Source organism: Rhinopithecus roxellana, chromosome 12 (genome assembly GCF_007565055.1).
Source record: "Rhinopithecus roxellana isolate Shanxi Qingling chromosome 12, ASM756505v1, whole genome shotgun sequence".
Classification (NCBI taxonomy): Eukaryota; Metazoa; Chordata; class Mammalia; order Primates; family Cercopithecidae; genus Rhinopithecus; species Rhinopithecus roxellana.
Window position 1 is genome coordinate 25,052,113 of NC_044560.1, and position 6,748 is coordinate 25,058,860.

Sequence of the window (6,748 nt, forward strand, 5' to 3'; positions counted from 1 at the left end):
ATCTCCCCTGCTGTTCCAGGCCCCCAGGGGCCCCACTCATACCCAGGGCACACGCTGCTGAGCGACTGCTCCTCCATACCCGGGTATTCATCAAACAGGCCCTGGCACTCGATGAGCTCATAGTCCTTCCTCCTCCCAGGGCTGCAGCTGTTGCCCGACCTGGGTGTCCCTCTGCCCTGCCAGCTGCCACTTCTGCCACCAAGCCTTCAGCTTCCTGGGGGCAGGAGGCAGGGAAACCAGATAATGGTCATAACAGGACCTTGTGCTAGGAACTGCCACTTCTATCACCAGCACCCCTTAGAGGCAGGCACCATGATGATTTCCACTTTACTGATGAGGAAACACACCTGGAGAACTTGCCCCAGGCTCCCCAAATTGTGAGTGGTGGAGCCAGTGTTCAAATCCAATCTGTTAGACAGGAGTCCAGTGCTCTCAACTCTGTGCTTCCCACATAGCCATTCTTGGTCTCTGGAATATCACTGCCCCCTGAAAAAAATAGTAATAGAAAACCCTCCATTTGCAAAGCTCTTTCCTGTTTTTTTTTTTTTTTTGAGACGGAGTCTTGCTTGCTCTGTCGCCCAGGCTGGAGTGCAGTGGCTGGATCTCAGCTCACTGCAAGCTCCGCCTCCCGGGTTCACACCATTCTCCTGCCTCAGCCTCCCCAGTAGCTGGGACTACAGGCGCCCGCCACCTCGCCCGGCTAGTTTTTTTTTTTGTATTTTTTAGTAGAGACGGGTTTTCACCGTGTTAGCCAGGATGGTCTCGATCTCCTGACCTCGTGATCCGCCCGTCTCGGCCTCCCAAAGTGCTGGGATTACAGGCTGGAGCCACCGCGCCCGGCCCAGCTCTTTCCTGTTGAACGCCTCATAATCCCCTCAACTCTCTTGGAGAGGTATTATTGTCCCCATTGTATAGATGAGGAAACTGAGGCCCAGAGAGACACAAAGCCATGCAGCTCACAACAAGCAGGGCTAGGACTTGTGCCCGTATCTTCTGTCCCAGGAAACAGGTTTTCTGCTCTGCTCTTATAAAAGCCCTCCAAATGGCCTGATTAGGCCCAGCCCTGTCCTCCATTCTCCCCCCACCACTCACAGCACAGCGAACTCTTCCATGTGGCTGAGCAGCTGTTTGCCCACCATGATGATGATGAGCTGTTGGGTGACCTCGGTGTGGCAGCCACCAGGGCCGCGCTGTTGTTGGCAGGCACAGAGCACCTTACTCAGGGCTTCAGGGCTGCATAGGGGTTACCCCACCTCCTTGCTGGTGCAGAAAGTTGGCCACCTGCTCCTCCTACCCACTTTGGAGGCCCCAGAGGCAGATCCCACCCCTGCCAGACCTGAGGTTGTGAGGACTACCCACTAACCTCCAAGAGCCAGCAACCCAGGGGTACATAATCACGTCCTCACTCTGCATGCTGAGCAATGTGCCATACTGACCGGGGTATCCCACAAACCTAAGGGCCTCCCTCTCTGGAGCCAGGCTGCAGCTCAACTCCATGCTGAGGCTGACCCCATTTCCCCACTCTGCTCCTGATCCTCTGGCTGCCCCCTGAATTGAGAGATAACCCTGCTGACAGAGCTGATGGGAGGCCTTGCCTACCCTACTAGGGCCCAGGGGTCTGCTGGGACCGTGGCCTAAACCTACTGCTCAACCTACGATCAGCCAATGCGGCATTTGTGGCCCAGGAAGATGGAGTCATTGTGCTGGGGAGTGGGCTCTTTTGGTGATCATCCTTCAATGACAATGGCAATTACACAATAACAGCACCTCCTGAGAGTTCAGCACTTTATGACTCTTAACCAGATCTCATTAAAGACTGGATGCTCCTAGGGAAAAGGACCAGCTCTGATTCATTTCTGTGTCCCTAGCATCCAACCAAAGGTGCACAGCAGGAAGGCTCCCAAAAGATGGTGATAAAGTCAAACTGCAGCATTGGGAGGTGGCATTGTCAGGCTTAGGGCCACCCAGTGAGGGCTGAAGGACAGACTGAATGCAGGTGTTAGATTTTCACAGTTGTGCAATGATGGGCCCGGAAATTACAGTCGGTAAGACTCTAGCCCAGGGAAATCAAGAACCAGCTTTAAGATCAATAGCAAGACCTGGGTAGGGACAAATCTGGAGCCCAAAGGGTGCTGCTGCTTTGCTGGGCTGCTTCCTTGGGAAGCAACAGCCCCAAGGCTGGGGTTTGGGGAATGGTCTTCACCTGCCTTTGAAGAATGCCATGTAGAAGAGAGAAGAATAGAAATTGACAAACTGAAAATGAAAGTGAAGGCATTTTCATGGAGGGTCTGGATTCTATGCATCTCTGGACAAAGGGCAGAGCTTGTCGGAATTCTACTGGGCGCAAGGGGGCAGGCATAGCCCATCAGGTCAGCCCCTATGCTCCTGTCCTTAACCTACCAACCCCTAATGTCAGCCATGTGTCCCTGGCCACTCTCGCTTGAAGGTGACTGCAGACACCAGACTCCCAGTTCCCAGATGACACAAACATAGCCCTGCAACCCATTACCTTCACTTACTCCATCTGGTGAGTCAGCCCGTGTGGTGTAGACCTGGTTTTAGAGGAAGACCAGGCCAGGTGTGGTGGCTCACACCTGTAATCCCAGCACTTTGGGAGGCCGAGGTGGGTGGATCACCTGAGGTCAGGAGTTTGAGACCAGCCTGACCCACATGGTGAAACTCCGTCTCTACTAAAAATATAAAAATTAGCCGGGCGTGGTGGCAGGCACCTGTACTCCCAGCTACTTGGGAGGCTGAGTCAGGAGAATGGCATGAACCCAGGAGGTAGAACTTGCAGTGAGCCGAGATCACGCCACTGCACTCCAGTCTGGGCGACAGAATGAGACTCTGTCTCAAAAAAAAAAAAAAAAAAAAAAAAAAAAGAGGAAGACCAGTACCTGGTTGAGCACAGTGCTGCTGATGTTGGCAATGTTGCCAGCCTAGGCAGAGTGATGGGCCATTACCTGGAGCCACCCATGTGGTGGGATGAAAAAAACCTGAAGATGCCCACATTAAGCCTGGAGCCTGGAACAGTGCTCCCACCCTCCATTGCCCCAAAGGACATTCACGTGGGTCATGAGCACAGAGCTGCCAGTGTGGAACATTGCAATGCTGATAATGCCATGGTAAATTATGACACACAAGCCAGGTGCAGTGGCTCACACCTGTAATCCTAGTACTTTGGGAGGCCAAGGCGGGAGGATCACGAGGTCAGGAGATCGAGACAACCCTGGCTAACACGGTGAAACCCCGTCTCTACTAAAAATACAAAAAATTAGCTGGGCGTGGTGGCAGGTGCCTGTAGTCCCAGCTACTCGGGAGGCTGAGGCAGGACAATGGCGTGAACCCGGGAGGTGGAGGTTGCAGTGAGGCGAGATCGCGCCACTGCACTCCAGCCTGGGTGACAGAGCGAGACTCTGTCTCAAAAACAAACAAACAAACAAATTATGACAGACACAGGGGAAATCATCACAATGCAAAGCTGGGGGCTGGGAGAGAGGGCTGTCAGAGCTGGAGAGTGGACTGCCAGGGTTCCAGTGCACCCACCCTGAAGGGGCCAGTCCTTCCAGAGCAAAGGCTCAGTGTCCCCTCACCACAGTGAGGATGGCTGCAGAGCTGGTGAGTAAGCGGGAAAGACAGCTGTGGGGTGGGAAGTAGAGCTCCTTCAAGTCTGTCACTGGGTTTGGGTCATCTGCAGGGCCAGGGCAGCAAACTCTAGATGTGGGCACTCCTATCACAGGGGGCAACAGAAATGTGCATCCTAGGGCCAAGAGGCTGGTGGCATGATCCTAGGATAGGGGAAGCCCCCCACCTTTTCATGACTGCAGAGGGCGCTCTGGAAGTACAGGAATGGGTTCTAATTCATTTTTGGTTTTGCAGGGCCTTTTTCCCCAGGGCATGGTTAAAAGCCTGTGGATGGATGGCTACATGGATGGGTGGGTAGACAAAGAAGTAAACAGCAAATGGGTGGACATGTGGAAAAGGGCTACATAGACTGATGAGTGAGCAGGCAGTAGGCTGACAAATGGGTGGGTAAACTGGGCAAGCAATCGGTAAATCTCTATAGTTTATTCACAAGAAAGTGGGTAGGTAGGCAGGTGGGTGAAGGGATGGACGGATGGCTACGTGGGTGAGCAGATAAAAGTCTGGGATGGTTGATGGATATGAGGATGGATGGATGCATGAATGGATGGATGGTTAGGTGAGTGAGCAGATGAAAGTCTGGTTGGATGGTTGATGGACATGAGGATGGATGGATAGATGGATGGATGGATAGGTGGATGGATGGATGAACGGAGGATAGATGGATAACTAGGTGGGTGAGCGATGAAGTCCGGTTGGATGGTTGAGGATTGATGAATGGATGAATGGATGGATGAATGGAGGATGGGCAGATGGTTAGGCGGGCAAGCAGATGAAAGTCTAATTGGATGGCTGATGGACATGAGGATGGACGGATGGATGGATGGATGAATGGATGGATGGATGAATGGAGGATGGGCAGATGGTTAGGTGGGTGAGCAGATGAAAGTCTGGTTGGATGATTGATGGACATGAGGATGGACGGATGGATGGTAAATGGATGGTTAGGTGGGTGAACAGATGAAAGTCTGTTTGAATGGTTGATGAACACGGGGGAAAATGGATGAATGGATGAGTGGGATGGGTGGATGAGTGGGATGGGTGGATGGGTGGATAAATGGATAAATTTATTACTTTAATCAATAACTATTAACTGTGTACCACTGTGCAATAGATACTGAACATGCCATAGTGAACAAACTGGGGAAGATCCATGCCCTAATGAAGTTTACAAACTAGTTTGCAAGACAGAGATAAATGAATAAACGCAGATACATATATATATATATATATCCTATGAAGGAAAACTTTTTCATGCATGGTCACTCTGAAGAAATGACACTTTAGCTATGATCCAAAAGGTGAAAAGGTGCTAAAGGGACAGTGGAGAGAAGCTTTCTGGGGAGGGAACAGTGGGTGCAAAGGCAGGGCCACTCTTTTTCTTTTCTTTTTTTTGAGACAGTCTCACTCTGTCCCCTGGGCTGGAGTGCAGTGGCATGATTTTGGCACACTGCAACCTCCCCCTCCCAGATTCAAACAATTCTCCTGCTTCAGCCTCCCGAGTAGCTGGGATTATAGGTGTGCACCACCACACCCAGCTAATTTTTGTATTTTTAATAGAGACGAGGTTTCGCTCTGTTGGTCAGGCTGGTCTCGATATCTTGACCTCGTGATCCACCCGCCTTGGCCTCCCAAAGTGCTGGGATTACAGGCGTGAGCCACTGCGCCTGGCTGGGGCTAATTTTTGTATTTTTAGTAGAGATGGAGTTATGCCAAGTTGGCCAGGCTGGTCTTAAACTCCTAGCCTCAAGTGATCCGCTTGCTTCAGCCTCTCAAAGTGCTGCGATTATAGGCATCCACCACCGTGCACAGTCAATTTTAATTTTAATTTAATTTTAATATATTTTTCAGAGACAAGGTCTTGCTGTGTCACCCAGGCTGGAGTGCGGTGGCACAATCATAGCTCACAGCAGCCCCAAACTCCTGGCCCCAAGTGATTCTCCTGCCTCAGCCTACTGAGTAGCTGGGACTACAGGTGCATGCCACTGCACCCAGCTAATTTTTTATTTTTTAGTAGAGGGAAAGTCTCACTGTGTTGCTGAGGCTGATCTTGAATTCCCAGGCTCAAGTGATCCTCCTGCCTCAGCCACCCAAAGTGCTGGGATTACAGGTGTGAGCCACTGTGCGTGCCCAGGCCAGGGCCACTCTTGAGAGTCACCTGAGTTGTGTACTGCACTATCCAAAGGGTACCACTGACATTTACTTCATTGTCTCAGTATTCCATTTGTGCTTTTTCAGTCCCCCAGCACCTGTTTAACCAATACCTTATGTTAAATTATCCCTGTTAAAATACCTTCTCTGGTTTCCTATCTTCCTATAACCCTGTTGAATGGATAAAGTGATGGATGGCTGGACAAATGGGTAGGCAGAAGATAGATTATTCACAGATTCACTCAACAAACATTTATCGAGCATCTTCTACATGCTAGAGACTATTCTGGGCACGGGGTTACAGCAGCCAACATCACACACAAGGTCTCTGCTCTCATGGAGCTCACATGCCAGTGGGAGAAGACAGATAATAAACAAATAAATCGTAAAATACAGTGATGAATGCTACGATTAAATTAAAACCGTGACAGGGAGCCTCTCTGGATTAGTGATCAGGGAAGACCTCTCTAGGTAGGAAACATTTGAGACTTGAATGACAAGGAGTAGGCCATATAAAATCTGAAGGGTCTGGGCATGGTGGCTCATGTCTGTCTATAATCCCAGCACTTTGGGAGGTTAAGCCAGGCAGATCGCCTGAGGTCAGGTGTTCGAGACGAGCCTGGCCAACATGGTGAAACCCCATCTCTACTAAAAATACAAAAATTAGCCAGGTGTGGTGGCACACACCTGTAATCCCAGCTACTCAGGAGGCTGAGGCAGGAGAATAATTTGAACTTGGGAGGTAGAGGCTGCAGTCAACTGAGATTGCACCACTGCACTCCAGCCTAGGCAACAGGGTGAGACTCCATCTCAAAAACAACAACAACAACAACAACAACAAGTTGAAGGAAGAGGATTCTGGCAGAGCATAGCCAATATAGCCAATGCCAAGACTCCTGGGTAGAAATGAACTTGACCTATTTAAGGATCTGGTGGAGCCAGTGGGGGAGAACCA